General features: G+C 42.9%; 1 protein-coding gene across 8 annotated transcripts in view; it reads right to left on the bottom strand.

The window, feature by feature from the left end:
* The window catches only part of CYFIP2 (cytoplasmic FMR1 interacting protein 2), a 129,534-nt gene that overhangs the window by 113,177 nt on the left and 768 nt on the right, over positions 1-15,589 (bottom strand). The window lies entirely within an intron of this gene.

Raw genomic sequence — 15,589 nt, 5'->3', positions numbered from 1 at the left:
TGAGGACCAATTTGCACAACTCAACGGACTTGAGACAATACAAATAGGTGTGAATCCATAATTATTGTAAAGACACTTAATAAAAACTTGGTTTTGTGCCTCTGTTACTGTTGGACGATGCCTGTGAATGAATAAAAGGAAAAAGTTTGCAAACACCGAACCATTCTTTCCTGTACCAACTGCACCATTGGATCACTAAATTGTAGAAGAGACGGCTGCTTCTCTTTATAAAGGTATCTCTTTTTTCCCCAGAAAGATTCACAGAATTAAAATATCCCTAGTTTTCAACACCTAATGAACAAATGGACATAGGCTCTGATCATTACCCACTGCTAACATCACTACATGAGGGACATCCAGGCATTCTGTGCCTCCTACTGGAGAAACACACTATCACCTCATGAAGAGTGCTGAATCCAAAACGCTTGAATCTAATCAAGCTTTGGATATCATCGGACAGGAAATACAGAGGACAGAACACGTTAAACCACCACAGTGATACAATTAGTAAAATACAATCTATGAGAACGTCTGCTGGACAAATAACTCAGTACCTTTAACAAATAAAGGTGCAAGGGAAAAAAAAGATGGAGGTGGAAGTTACAGATGATAAAAGACTTAGACTATCACATGTGTTTACCTTATTTGGTTCTTATTTTAAACAAACCTTCATAAAGATGAAACTATAACATAAATTCAAAAATGGGAAAATTTCTCTGGTAGTCACTGACTTGATTATTTGACAATATTAAGGGAATAGTGCTATTAATTTTTTGATATGACAGTAATATTGAAGCTATGTTTTAAAAGAGTCCTTATCTTTGACAAATACCTACTAAAATATGGATAAAAGGATACAGGGGTTTGCTTCCAAATAATACTAGACGGGGAAAGAGTGAAATAGATGAAACAAACACAGCTATGAGTTAACTGTCAAGGCTGTGTGATGCTAACATAAAGGGATTTATGATAATATTTCTATTCAATTTTAAATACATTAAAAAATTTCCATAAAAACTCCCAGCTCAGTGTATACACTCCCAGTTCTGATCTATCTTCCCTTACTGCATCTGCCCTGACTCCTACTTGCCATGATCTTTGCCTTCTCCTTCCTCCTATAAACTGGGTTTCTTCTAGGCTTGAGATTCCAGAATACTCATTTACCAGAATAACCCTTAAGATTTTCCCCTTTAACACAGTAATACGCCCATCCTTCCCTTGAAGAGAATCAGTAAGTGAACGGCCTACAGAGCCAGTAAATTAGGAATCTTTATTTCCGTCATAAATTCAGCTTCTCTAATGGATTTCTCTGTTTGTTTGTAGATCACTCACTGCCTAAGGGAGAAGGAAATCAGATATTTCTAACCCAAATGCTGGAGGTCACTGCCAACTCTACATCAATCAGAAAGAAAAAACATCATGGAAATTTTAACTGAGGGATACATATAAGTACTTCTTTTCCAGCCCAAGTGTCCTGCCTTTTATGCAATCTTCCAAAGGAGAAGAATTCTTAATATTCAGTCCATGACCACGTGGCTATTTTGTCACTTCGGAAAAGAAATTAATAAAATACTGAAAAATTAACACTGTTCTGGGAGCAACGTTTACCAGACACAGCTGCAACCTGCAATGTAGGGCATTCATGGCAGGTTAAAATTCAGTGTCTTCATAATAAACTTAAACTCAGCGGCCTGGTTTCACCGAGAAATAATGACACTGGACTCCCAGGCAATCTGGTTGTGAGAAGGGTTTACAGCCCCCCACCCCAGTGTTGCCAAGACGACTGATAGATTCTGAGCAAAAAGGGGCACAACCCACAGGTGCAGGATGGGCACTAGGAGAGCCTGGCTTTGGGACTGCAGGTTGATACATTCTAAACAAAAGATCTGCATTGTCATTTTCTGTCTGACTTTCTAGAAGGAAAAGGAAAAAAGTCATAATATTTAATGACCTGGAAAACCAGGCTAAGTATGGTGGGTAAGCTCAAGCTCTGGATTCAAAATCTGTCATCTGTCACTTCCTAGCTGCATAACCATTAAGTATGTTACATAACCTCTCCGAACCTCCCTTTCCTTATCTGAAAAAAGGTGATGATTAATAATAGTCCTGGTCCTCAGTGACTTATTGTGAGCATTATATAATATCACAGCACGTGGAATACTCAGCCCAACAACAGGCACACAGCAAGCACTGGAGAAATGTTAGCTAATAGAATGGTCTCTTTTTAAGAGAGGGAATGGATGAATTAAGCATTGCAAAAACACTGCTACAAAAAAAGAAGGCATTATAATTATCACTAATTCTCAACTCTTTAGATCTTCCATATTGATTTCCTCAGGCACAACTCCTCTTCAGGTTCCAGCAGACAGGTGTTATTTCTGCTGTTTCTCTAGGGAGGACACAATGTTGCTGAGAAGTAAAAACATTCATTCGTGGTCACATGGTCGCTAGTGGCCGAGTTAGGGCAGAAACAGGATATCTTGACCCCCACTTCTATGCCCTTTCTTCTAGACCACTCCTACTTTCGAATTTTTTTTGAAAGGTGCTAAGCACTTTATTATTATTTTTTTAATCTGACTGCCTTTTCCTTCTTCAAGAAGAACAAGACCCTGCCAAACTAGAAAGATTAGGTAACTGTCACTTTTGGGTTTCATGACAGGCCAAAAAATATTTTCTCTATGTGTAAATCTCCCCAGCTAGAAAGCAACTAAAATAAACAAATAAAAATAAAGTTAAAAAATAAATCTATATGTATTATTTTTCTGCAAATAAAAAATACATAAATAAACATATAAAAATAAATAAAAGGTAGGCTGAGACTGAGTAGCAATTGATTGATCAAGGAAAAAAAATCAAAAGAAGTAATTCAGAAGGTGACCTGCTTTTCCATCATGTGTATCTGCTAGTATGTCTGCAGACTGTGAGGGACGCACGCTTGCTGTGACAGGATGTGGCTCCACAGGTCACAGGGTTCCCCCAGCAGCTGACACCCTCTCACATTAAAGGCAGCTTCTTTTCAGGTGTGGGTACCATGCAGGGACACGTAACTTTGGCACATCTTACTTACAGGACTTCCATAGGGTGTGCCCAAATGGACCAGGTGGCTGATTCTGAGTGGACTGGAAATGAAGAGTTTTACAGGAACACTCCACTTATTGGTCAGATCTTGTGGCTCCAAACCCCACAGATGTGACTCGGTGCTACCTTTAGAGCATGACTTGGACCAATTCACAATATGCAGCCACAGGTAAGGAGCCAGCCACGCAGTGGAGGGTAGAGAGGAGAGACAGAGCTATACAGGGGGACAGAGGAACCACACAGGCACAGGGGTCCGGGCCATGGAGCGTAAGGGGAAAAACTCCACACATTTCAGCAGCCTGCAAAAGTACCACCAATATCATGGTGCCCAGGAGTACTCAACAAATACCTTACACACTGCCAGAATGAGCCTAGAGCTAGAAGAGATCTAAGGAAATGGTTACCTCCTTGAGAAGAATTTCTGACTCCCCAGCCACCCTACCTGAATCTCCTTTCTCTCGTGGTCCTCACAGAACCCAGTGTGTTCCTTCTATATTTTTTAAAATTAAAAAAGATATTAAAAATCGATTTATTTGCCTGCACTGGGTCTTAGTTGCATCATGAGGGGTCTTCAATCTTTGCTGTGTCATGCAGATTCTTTGGTTGTGGCATGTGGTTCCCCGACCAGGGGTTGAACGTGGGCACCCTGTATTGGGAGCATACAGTCTTAGCCACTGGACCACCAGGGAAGTCCCAATGTGCTCCTTCTTTAAAGTTCTATTTCACAACTTACCATGTGTAAATGATACACTGCTTGAGGACAGGAGCTGTGTCTCACACCCACGAACTGGCACAGTGCCATGCACACACCTGCAGCTAGATATCAAGATTTTTTCGATGAATGGATGTCCCAAAACATCAAGAGAGGCATTACGATGTCCAAGATACCAGGTTTTTAAAAGTGGGGCAGGTGACAAGGAATATAAGTAGCAAGAAAGCCCTTTATATTTCAAAAAGAACTTCATTGAAATTATTCACATATTTAATACCTGAGCAAGTTAAGTGATAACTTGCAATATTCTGTGAACAGTTATCTATGAAATGAAATCTCTTTCCTCTATTACTGCAGGTTCTGATTTTACTTATCCTTCAAGATCTCTTGCCTCTATGACATGATTGCTTTCCCCCTGGAACTCCCGAAGCTTATTAGCACAAAGTTGGGGCAGATATGAAATCGGAAAGAACCCTCACACATAGCTGGTAGGAATATAAAATAGTGCAGCCATATTGGAATACAGTTTGGCTCTTCCTGGAATTTCAAAATACAGAGTGACCATATGACCCAGTCCTAGGTATGTTAGTAGTACCTACCTCTCTTCCCACACTTTCTGCCTCAGAAGGTTTCCAAGTACTAGTACTTCCTCTTCCCATGCTAGGGAAAATGTTGCTCATTGACTACATCTCTATTTCTCATTGAGTTCATAGGAAGCCTCCAAATACTTCTCATGAAAGACAAACCTCCAAGTGACAACTAGCACTCAATCTGAATTTGTCTGTGAAATAAAACATGTGTGCCTTCCACCCCAGAGCAGAATGATGCTTGCATGTTCAAGCTCCCTTAGGCCAGAGACCACTTCTCACATATCACTGAAAATGGGAAGGGAAGAGGAGGCACTGAGGACATACTGGATGAAAGAAGGCATGAACATGCCTAAATTCCCCAACAACACAGGAGGAATGTGATGACTTAGCCTGTCTTTATTTCTAGCTTTCCCATCCCCTCTCCTTCATATAGCCTTTGACTATGTGGATCACAACAAACTGTGGAAAATTCTTAATGAGATGGGAATACCAAACCACCTGAATTGCATCATGAGAACTCTGTAAGTAGGTCAAGAAGCAACAGTTAGAACTGGACATGGAACAACAGACTGGTTTCAAATTGGGAAAGGAGTACGTCAAGGCTGTATATTGTCACCCTGCTTATTTAACTTATATGCACAGTACATCATGTGAAATGCTGGGCTGGATGAAGCACAAGCTGGAATCAAGATTGCCGGGAGAAATATCAATAACCTCAGATATGCAGATGACACCACCCTTATGGCAGAAAGTGAAGAAGAACTAAAGAGCCTCTTGATGAAAGTGAAAGAGGAGAGTGAAAAAGTTGGCTTAAAACTCAACATTCAGAAAACTAAGATCATAGTATCCAGTCCCATCACTTCACGGCAAATAGATGGGGAAACAATGGAAACAGTGACAGACTTTATTTTCTTGGGCTCCAAAATCACTGCAGATGGTGATTGCAGCCATGAAATTAAAAGACGCTTGCTTCTTGGAAGAAAAGTTATGACCAACCTAGACAGCATATTAAAAAGCAGAGACATTGCCGACAGAGGTCCATGTAGTCAAAGCTATGGTTTTTCCAGTAGTCATGTATGGATGTGAGAGCTGGACTATAAAGAAAGCTGAGTGCCAAAGAATTGATGCTTTTGAACTGTTGTGTTGGAGAAGACTCTTGAGAGTCCCTTGGACTGCAAGGAGATCCAACCAGTCCATCCTAAAGGAAATCAGTCCTGAATATTCATTGGAAGGACTGATGCTGAAGCTGAAACTTCAATACTTTGGCCACCTGATGCGAAGAACCGATTCACTGGAAAAGACCCTTATGCTGGGAAAGATTGAAGATGGGAGGAGAAGGGGATGACAGAGGATGAGGTGGTTGGATGGCATCACTGACTTGATGGACATGAGTTTGAGTTTAAGTTGGTGATGGACACGGAAGCCTGATGTGCTGCAGCTGCCAGGATTGCAAAGAGTCAGACAAGACTGAGTGACTGAACTGAACTGATCCCCCACTAATAGGATCACTAGAGGTGGTTTAGTATGGTGGTGAACCAGAGTCCTGACTCTACCGCTCCCTGACTGTGTTGCCTTAGGAAAATGGCATAATGGTTCTGAGCCTCACTTGCCTCATTTTTGATATGAAGAATAATATGAGTAGTTCCTATTTCATATATTTTGAAAACTAAATAAGTTAATCCATGAGAACAGCTCGGTAGGCAGGAAGTGTACCATAAAAGTTAGTCCCCCAGCAAAACCAAATCCAGCAACATATAAAAAGGATTATACACCAAGACCAAATGAAATTTACTGCAGAATCTGAGATTTGTTTGCCATTAACATCCAAAAATCAATGAATGTGATAAGCCATCTCAATGGAATAAAGGATAAATCCCACAGGATCATCTCAACACATGCAGAAAAAGCATTTCACAAAATTCACAGTGCTTCATGATAAAAACACTCAACCAACTACAAACAGAAGAGAAGTTTCTCAACCTAGTAAAGGGCAGCTACAGAAACACCCACAGGCAATATCAGACTTAATGAATAAAGACTATATGTTTTCTCCCTAGGATTAGGAAGAAGGCAAAGAGATTTGCTCTCTCCATTTCTATTCAACATTGTGCTGGAGGTTCTAGCCTGGATATTAGAACCATTAAGAAAGACAATGAAATGAGTGATATTCACATTAGAAAGGAAGACATAAAACTATCTCTATGACATGATTGTGGTATGCAGAAAATCCTTTAAAAGCCCACTAGAAAATTATTAGAATGAATAAACATGTCCAGCAAGATTGCAGCATATGAGATTAACATATGGAAATCAATTGTATCTCTATACATTAGCAATGCTCAATGTAAAAATGAAATTAGGAAAACAACTCTATTTACAACAGTATCAAAAGTAATAAGACATTTAGGAATAAATTTAGTAAAAAGAATTGCAAAACCTATACTCTGAAAACTATAAAACACTGTAGGAAAAACTAAAGAAAAGTCACATAAATGAGGGGCTTCCCAGGTGGCACAGTGGTAAAGAAGCTGCCTGCCAGTGCAGAAGATGCAAGAGACATGGGTTCAATCCTTGGTTTGGGAAGATCCCTGGAGTAAGAAAATGGCAACCCACTCCAGTATTCTTGCCTGGAGAATGCCATGGACAGAGGAGCCTGGTGGGCTGCAGTCCATGGGGGTCATGAAGAGTCAGGCACGACTGAGCACAAGGCACACGCACATATAAATGAGGTGCATTTTCATAGGCTGGAAGACTTATTGTTAAAATGGCAATACTTCCCAAACTGATACAGATTTAACACGATCTCTATCCAAATCCCAGCTGGCTGCTGTGCAGAAATTGACAAGTTGTTCCTAAAATTCACATGGAAATTCAAGGGACTGTTTAGAATAGCCGAAACAATCTCAAAAGAGAACAGAATTGGAGGATATACACTTCTTGATTGAAAAACTTACTACAAAGCTACAGTAATCGAACAATGTGGAATAAGGACAGACATGTAGATCATGGAAAGAACTGAGAATCCAAAGATAAAGTATCACATTTATATTCAATTGATTTTTGACAAGGGTTCCAAGGCAATTTAGTGGGGAAAAAATTTCTCTTTTCAGCAAATGGTTCTGGGATGGCTGGACATCCACATTTAAAAGAATGAAGTTTAACCTCTGTCTCACACCATATAACAGATTAACTCAAAATGGATCCAAGACATGAACGTGACAGCTAAAACTCTTACAGAAAAAAAGAAGTAAACCTTTGGAACCATGAAATATGTAATGACACCAAAAGCATAAGCAATGAAATAGAAAATAGGCAAAACTATGCATCATCAAAATTAAATTTAAAATTTGTACTTCAGAGGACATTATCACATTATCAAAAAAGTGAAAAGACAATCCACAGAATGGGAGAAAATATTTGGAAATCATATACCTGCTAGGCATGTAGAATATAAAAAGAACTCTTAAAATTCAATAAATAAAAAGACAATCCAATTTTTAAATGCGCAGAAGATCTGAACAGACTTTTCTCCAAAGAAGATATACAAATGGGCAATAATCACATAAAAAGATAATTATTATTCTTAGTCATCAGGGATATGCAAATCAAAATCACAATGAGATATCACTTCATATCCATTAGAATAGCTATAATAAAAAAGACTGGTAAGTACAAGTGTTGGTGAAGGTGTGAGATTGGAGCCCCCAGTCATTGCTGGTAGGAATGTAAAAGAGTGCAGCCCCTTTGGAAAACAGTTCGGCAGTTCCTCACAGTTTAAAATGCAGAGTTACCATAAGACCCAGCAATTGCACTTCTAGGTATATTCCTAAGAGAAATGGAAATATATATTCCCAAAAAACTTGTACATGAATGTTCATAGTAGCATTATTCATAATAGCCTAAAAGTAGAAACAACTCAAATGTCCATCAAATGATGAATGAATAAATAAAATATGGAACATTCATACTACAGAATATTATTCAGCCACAAAAAGTAATGAATTATGGATACATGCTACACCATAGATGAACTTTGAAAATATTATAGTAAGTGAAAGAAGCATAATATGCTTTTTAAAGGAAATATCCAGAATAGGTAAATCTACAGAGAAATAAGGCAGATTAGTAATTGCCTAGATTCGGGGTAGATACTGGGGAAAATAGGTGGCATTGCTAAAGGGTATGATGTTTCTTTTTGGGGTGATGAAAATGTTATAAAAATTAATCCTGACGATGGTTGCACAACTTTGTGAATTTACTAAAACCACTGAAGTGTATGCTCTAAATGAGTGAATTGTACAGTATGTGAACCATAACTCAATAAAGCTGTTACCAAAAAACATTAGTATTTGTATGACCACTTTTGGTGACCTTAGGGTATATATAATATAAGCAGGAGTTGGACCAAGAGAGCTGGAGCAGGAGCCTGGGGAGGCTGGGGAGTATACTGACCTTACATGCATGAATGAAAATGAACACGAGAGAAAAGGACAGCAAGAGACACAGCCACATCGACCCAGAGGGAGCCCCTGGACTGCAGGGTGAGCAGACCACCATGAGGCAGGGCCCAAACCAGGCCCTCCTCTGCCTGTTTCCGTGGCACTGTCATCTGCCAGGGCCTGGGACTGTCCTGCCCAGAAGGAGAGACTCCTCAGACACAAAAATCTCTGGGTGGGGTGACAGGCTTTGTGATTTAGAATGAGGACGCGATGAGTCTCCGGTCTCCTGCGTGAGCTCTCTCTTTCTATTATGAGGACACTGAGGTCAAGAGGTGAGAGGACTTGGGCAGGGTCCCTTGTTTAGTTAGGGGTTGAGCTGGGCTAACGTTGCAACTTCCTGGGAGACTGAGGGGAACCTGACGTGATAGTGCTACAAATGAAAAAGAGGAATATTAGACAGAAGGAAGGGAGGGAGGGAGAGAACCAGGGAGGAAGAATTCTAATTCTGCAATAAAAGAAAACTCTATGTAAGAAAGGAAATTCAATCAAAGGACATACCTTGGCTCTCTAGGGGTCATCATTTACAAGTCTTAATAATGCAGAGGCTTTAAACATAATTTAGGTTAAAACAGAGCTCTTACTATACTGTAAGATGTGGGCAGGAGAGGGAGGAGGATGGTGTCAGAAAATGAACTCTTCATCCATCACAGCAGGAAGTGAAGAGATGGTGCATAGCACAGATAAATCAAGAAACGGCAGCAGAAGCATATCATTTAGAGATCTGGAGGCAAGTACTGGAAGAAACGGTGAGTTCAAGGCAGCAGCCGCTAGGGGAGGTGGGCGCTGGATGCTTGTTTTTCACTGTGACTCTTTCAATACTATTTGATTCTCTCAAGCATGCCTATGTATGGCTTTGATCAAAATTTAAAAATTTATTTAAAAGACAACAACCCAAGGCTTCCTTGCTGGCAGTCAGACAGCTGGCCCAGTCCACAGTGCTGTCTCAGACAGCCTCTGCTAAGCAAGTCCCTCCCTGTGGACTTCGGGGCTCAGAAGCCCCATCCCCTGCAGCTTCTCTCACACAGGGGACCTGAGCTCAGAGCAGAGAAGTCCAGGCCAGCCTTGACTTGGGTCTCCAGAGAAGGCCTACCCCCTTCTCTGTTTACAGCAAAGGAAAACATGCTGGTGGGGCTACAGGGCTTGTCACTGTATTTGCCGTTTCATTCAGCTTCTTCCTGTGTTGCCAGGGGTGAGAAGGCCTTTCTGTTGACAACCCACCCAGGCAGATCTCACCCTCTTGGGAGGGGCGGTCATGCCACTAAAGGCAGCTTGCTGATTTGCTCCTGCTGGACACCATGGCGGGGGTGGGGTGGGGTGGGGCACCACTGTGACTTGTATCTGACGAGAGGGGAGCTGCCTTTCAGAGGCACCTGCTAAAGCTCAGAAAGGGAAGCCACCGCATCTGCTGTGGAAACAGAGCGAGACTTTTGTTCGGTCACCGGCTTGGAGCATGCAAACCTCAGTTTCATGGATGTGAAGTTGCAACTTGAATGTGGCTCAGCCTGAAGACTGACATCGGCCCCCAAACCTTTGCCTCACTCTAAAAGGGCAATTTCCCCGCCTGTAAAATATGGAGGTTGGTCTTGTAGTGGTTCTCAACCATGATGGCAAAACCTCTGTTGTGAAGGTTATTGCGGCAACTTGTCCTAATAACTGTTTAAGAAATGAGGTTGGCAAACAAGGTGCTTTTTATGATGTGCAAGGGAGGGTTCAAAGTCCTCCCATGGAATTGTTGCTTAAATGTTCATCTTTTTTCTTGAGTGGAAGAAAATAGTGCCAGAGCTGGGAGCAGGCTGGCTGCTGGGTGTGATGTACTATATGTTGACACTGTTCATCAAATGCACTTAGGGAAAAATGAAAGCAAACCCCAAAACAATTAGATAGGAATCACTGAACTTGAACCTCTCTCAGGGTCATTCTAACTCAAAAGCAAATGACCGTGACTACAAGTAGGACACTCCATCCAAAGGAACTCCTTCAAGACCACGCTTCCCAACACGGCTTATCCTCTGTGGCCTGAGTATGTAGGGTGCCATAAACCGGCCCATGGACGTTCTTGCCTTGTGCCTTTGTCAAGCTCTCTCCACTCCCTGGTGAACTGTCTTCTCTCCTTCTCATATCCTACCCTTGATCAGTGTCAAGACCCAATTCAAGACAGCCTCCTCCATGAAGGTCTGACCAACTGAACCACCACAAGCTTCACTTCTTGGATTCCCACAGCACTCACAGTCTGGAGTCCATAATTTCCTACTGCATTATAAACTGCTTTATATTTTACTAATTCTTTGGATCACCAAAAATGACAAGACAAGGATTAACTGTCGTCTTTTGGGGGGGACTGACCCATAGCAACTAGCACAGAGCTGGGCACATCCTAGGAATTACTTGCTTAACTAACACTTCATGAACAATTTGCTGAATGCAAGAGCCAACAGTCAACAATCAAGTCTTTAAAAAAAAAAACCCACAAAATTTAAAACATCATAGTCCCCTAAGGCACCATATCTAAGTCAGTCTTATTGTAATAAGAATGTAAGGGGATATATTTAGAAGTTTCTTCTGTCAGTATGCACCTCAAAAAATAAAAAGCAGAACTTCATTTCTCTTTCCCCTATGAACATACAGTATACTTGGTGGTTGATGGCTGACCCTGAGTTTTGGATTCTTATCTCATCATTCATATCTTGCCTGAATTGGTCTTAAAGCATCACAACTGAAAAACACAAACAGAATATCATTCTCAGGTATCCCTTCACTTAACACTGAGCTACTGAGTGTCTTCTATGAGGGTCAGCCCTTCAGAGTCTCTGATCTCAACTGGGCCTTTGGTAAAGTTAGACAATGCTCTCATTCATTCCCATCTGATTTCTTATTCCACCCACAAAGGCAGCTGTTCCAAACCTCCGGACACCTTCCGCACTCTCCTTACCAGTCCACCACCTTTACTTTCTGCAGAGGACCTCATCTCCTGCCTTATTTAGAAGAAAGAGACCACACACCATGGACACGCTAAATATCTCCCTGTTCCATAAAGAGAAAAATGCCCAATAACCACTGCTCTACAATGGCCTAAGGATGATGCAAACACGAAATCAAAAGACCTATTGATGAAGTCATCATTGAGTCTTTCTTGGGCAGCTCTCCAGGTCATGTTTACTTTCTCCTCTCCTTATACTGTTTCTGAGTTGCCGCAAGTCTATCAAAATGCCACTCAGCCAGAATGATCCCTGCAAGAAATTCTGCCTGAACCCAAGCTCTGCCTTTTCAAAACACTTTCTTTGAAGAATTGGCACCCACATTGTTTTCACCTCTGCTGCCAGGGTGCAAGAAGTATGACCTGATTGGTGGTCCTCTGAGGCACATCGTACACAGTCCTCAGCACAGTGGACAGGGCACGTGAGCCGGTACCCAACCTCTTTGCATCCTGGGAGGCGTCCCACACCCACTGACCACATTCTGAAGTGTCTTTGTACAGACAAGGCCTTCCAGGGGCCTTGACAGAATCTGTGAATCACAAAGTGCCTTTCAGTGTCCCTTTCAGTTGGCTCAGGGATACAGAGACACCACAGATTTGTCTTCTTCAATTGACACACAATATATAATTAATAAACTGTCCCTTTAGGAATGGAGGGCAGCCATCTAAAGGGGCCACACACTCAGGAACCTCCTTCTCTCCTCTGTTTCCAGGGCCCTTTCTTCTTCTCAGACTGGAGTTTACAGACATTATCTCATCCGTGGGCTCCTGTGGCAACAGGTAGGTAACGAGCTGGGCAGGCTGCTTTCAGTTCCCCAGTTTTCAAAGTCAGAGAGGTAGTGGCTGATTGAAAAGCACACAGCAAGGCAGGGGTAAATCTTGTGTCTGAAGACCACGCTATACTGCTCTCTCTCTCTGCCTGCATGCCCTTAACATTTTTGGTGGGGTTGCAAAATGCTGAATGTACACAGAGGAAGAGGTCCTTCCTGATCTATGTGTTGAAATATGAGAACTACCTCTGGGCGTCTGCTTGGTAAATTCCTTCCCCCTTCTCTCTGCCTACTCCAGCTACATCTACCTTCAGTGCCCTACTCAGGAGCATGTCCCAGCTGAAGCCCTTACTGACACCACTGCTTATCAGGCTTTCCTTTGGCTACCTTTTGCAGCTCAACCTGGGACTGGGTTTCATGGTCACAGAGACCAACTCCCCTGGGAAAAGCAAAATCCAAGAAGGTTCTGGAGGCACAAGGGTTGATAAGAACTCTATGTGGACGACACCTCCTCCTCCCAAACTGGGACTCCTCTTAGCACGTCAAGGAACTCCTGTCACTCCTCATCCCCCCCGCAGTGAAGACTTAACTGGCCAACTCACAGAAGGGCTGTTCTTGGACATGGCCACCAGCAATGAAGTGTCCGCTGGGTGACCAGGGTGGAACCTTCCCAGTGGGAGGCCCTCTAAGGCCATGGAATTCTTTAGCAGAATCAACCATGACAACAATAAAAAATTTGTCATCTTAAGTTGACACACAATATATAATGTAGCATGAGTCACATTCTTAATGATTATGTCATTAATACATTACAACAATAGACATACACATAAAATAGTACTTACTATGTGTTAGTTTACATAGCATTTTCATGCAGCCCTTGTTTAATAAGAGCATCCATTGAAGTACCAGCTCCTTGCCTACCACGGCTGGCACACTGTGTCACTGCCGGGGGTGGCAGCCTCCTCCACCCTCTTGCCCCACCTCCACTACTAATGCAGGGTCCATCCTCTAGACCCTAGACTCAGCTTTGCTCCTCAGAACAATAAGACCAAAGGCCTTTTACAAAAGCTCCAATGAGATGACTGATGTCTGGTTTCGTCAACTACAAGTGAATAATTAATACTTGCCAGTGAAGAAATAGACTCATTGTTATGGTAGCCACATGGAGGCTATAAAAGGTCATTTTGTGTAGCCCTCGGTGGAACCCTGGGGCCAACAGCAGCCAAAAGAAACCTCTTTGAGAGGGTAGGCTGATCCTCAAATGTGGAGGCTGCAGGAGCTCAGCACTGTTTTCCAGGAATGCTGTTAATTAGCTTGTTGCTTATTCATCACCTAATTCAGCTTGCTGGTCAATGACAGCAGCCAAGGCCCACTGAATGCCCAAGAGGGCGTAAAATATCAGAGGGGACATGCACTATCCCCTCAAGACCTTTTTCCACTTTTTAAATTTTCTTGTCTACTGTCTTCTGTGGGCCAGCCTCTGATTTGATTGGAGTAAAATTCTCTGATCCTGGTGGATTTTACACCCTCTTCCTGGTCTAATGTGTAAAATGACTTTTTCCCTTTCCATTTCCAGCAGGGACTGAACAAAGTAGGCTTGCGTGCTTACGGAACCAGTCAGAACTGGCCAGAAAATATAATAAAGCAGCTTAGTGAGCAGAGCTCTAATGCCCCCAGCCAGAGGCTCAGTCTGCAGAACTGGCCAGAGGAACTGGCTTTGTGAGCAATAACACACTCTCCTTGTGGCCTCGGAGCTGCCCTGGCAGATGGCAGCTAGTGCCAACAAGTAACTCTCTATGGGAAAGTCTCACCTCCTCCAAGTGGTCACTGGGTGGGTGCTCAATAATACCCTTGAGTGACAGTAACCCTGACCGGTTACACACACATATACACACACACAACTCTTATGGCATTTTTGTCCTCAGGGCCAAAGTTGCCCTTGCAGCAAGCAAACAGAGCTGACAGCTGCTAGCTGTTGTCATTTCAGCAAGCTGTTCCCCCAAACTGCTACCCAGTTCCCCACCCCCACCTCCAGCCCCCTGCCTGAAATTCCACCACTAGAGATATCAAATATTATTTACTTAAAGCTTTATTTTCCATTAAAATACTTCCAAGTCTCTGTTTCCTTTCTGGTCAAATGACTTCTGAAGCACCTGCTCTGTGTCTAATGGGAGATTCTTGTGTATTTAGCTCTTGAGGATTAATGTGTTCAGTGGCTCCTTTCTTGAAAGCAATTTTTGACATAGGCAAATAGCCAGTGGGGATGGTGGATCAGCAGGGCAGTATCTGGAACTGGAGGTGGGCGGTCTTAGGGAGGGTCTGATGGTGGAGGAAACAACTTTTAAGTCCTTCACCATCCCGCCAGCAAGATAAACCTAGATGTTTTGCTCTCTAGCATTTGTGATCTCCACCGCTGCCAGCACGGCTTGCAACAGGGCCTGTGCCCAGGAGTAAGGTAAGACACCCCCTGTGCTGGGGACACAGCAGAAGGTGGAAAGGGGGAGTGTGGGAACCAGCACGCTCCTGATTTTCTCCGCAAGCAGGCAGGACTGCCCCAGGCTCCCTGGTCAAGCCTTGTAGGCACAAGCAAGCGGGCAGGAAAAGATCCTTGTCCTCTTCTTGGACTGGCTGTAAGGGCCTATCAACCCTTGGCGAGTATTTCTGCTGTGCTGCGGAAACCAGGCAAGCAGAGGTCAAAGTCAAATTCCCTGGGCTGGGGAGGGCACCTAGGCAGTCCTAGGGTCTTGCTCTGCCAGGTTCTCCATACAGAGCACCATACTCCTGTCGGACTATGCTTCCCACCCCCGCCCCCACTGCACACGATGAGCACGCCCTTCTCTTCCTTTTCACACGGTGTACCCTTGGAGGGGGGGGCTGTCCTGAAAAGCGGATGCCACTACAGACAGGTAGGCATCTTCCTAAGTCTTCAGAGCTCAGGAAAACCCAACCTTTACCCCAGGAGT

This window comes from Giraffa tippelskirchi, chromosome 6 (genome assembly GCF_054371585.1).
Source record: "Giraffa tippelskirchi isolate mGirTip1 chromosome 6, T2T-mGirTip1v1.2.pri, whole genome shotgun sequence".
Classification (NCBI taxonomy): Eukaryota; Metazoa; Chordata; class Mammalia; order Artiodactyla; family Giraffidae; genus Giraffa; species Giraffa tippelskirchi.
Note: the sequence above shows the minus strand (reverse complement) of the source record. Positions and strands in the feature narration are given on the sequence as shown.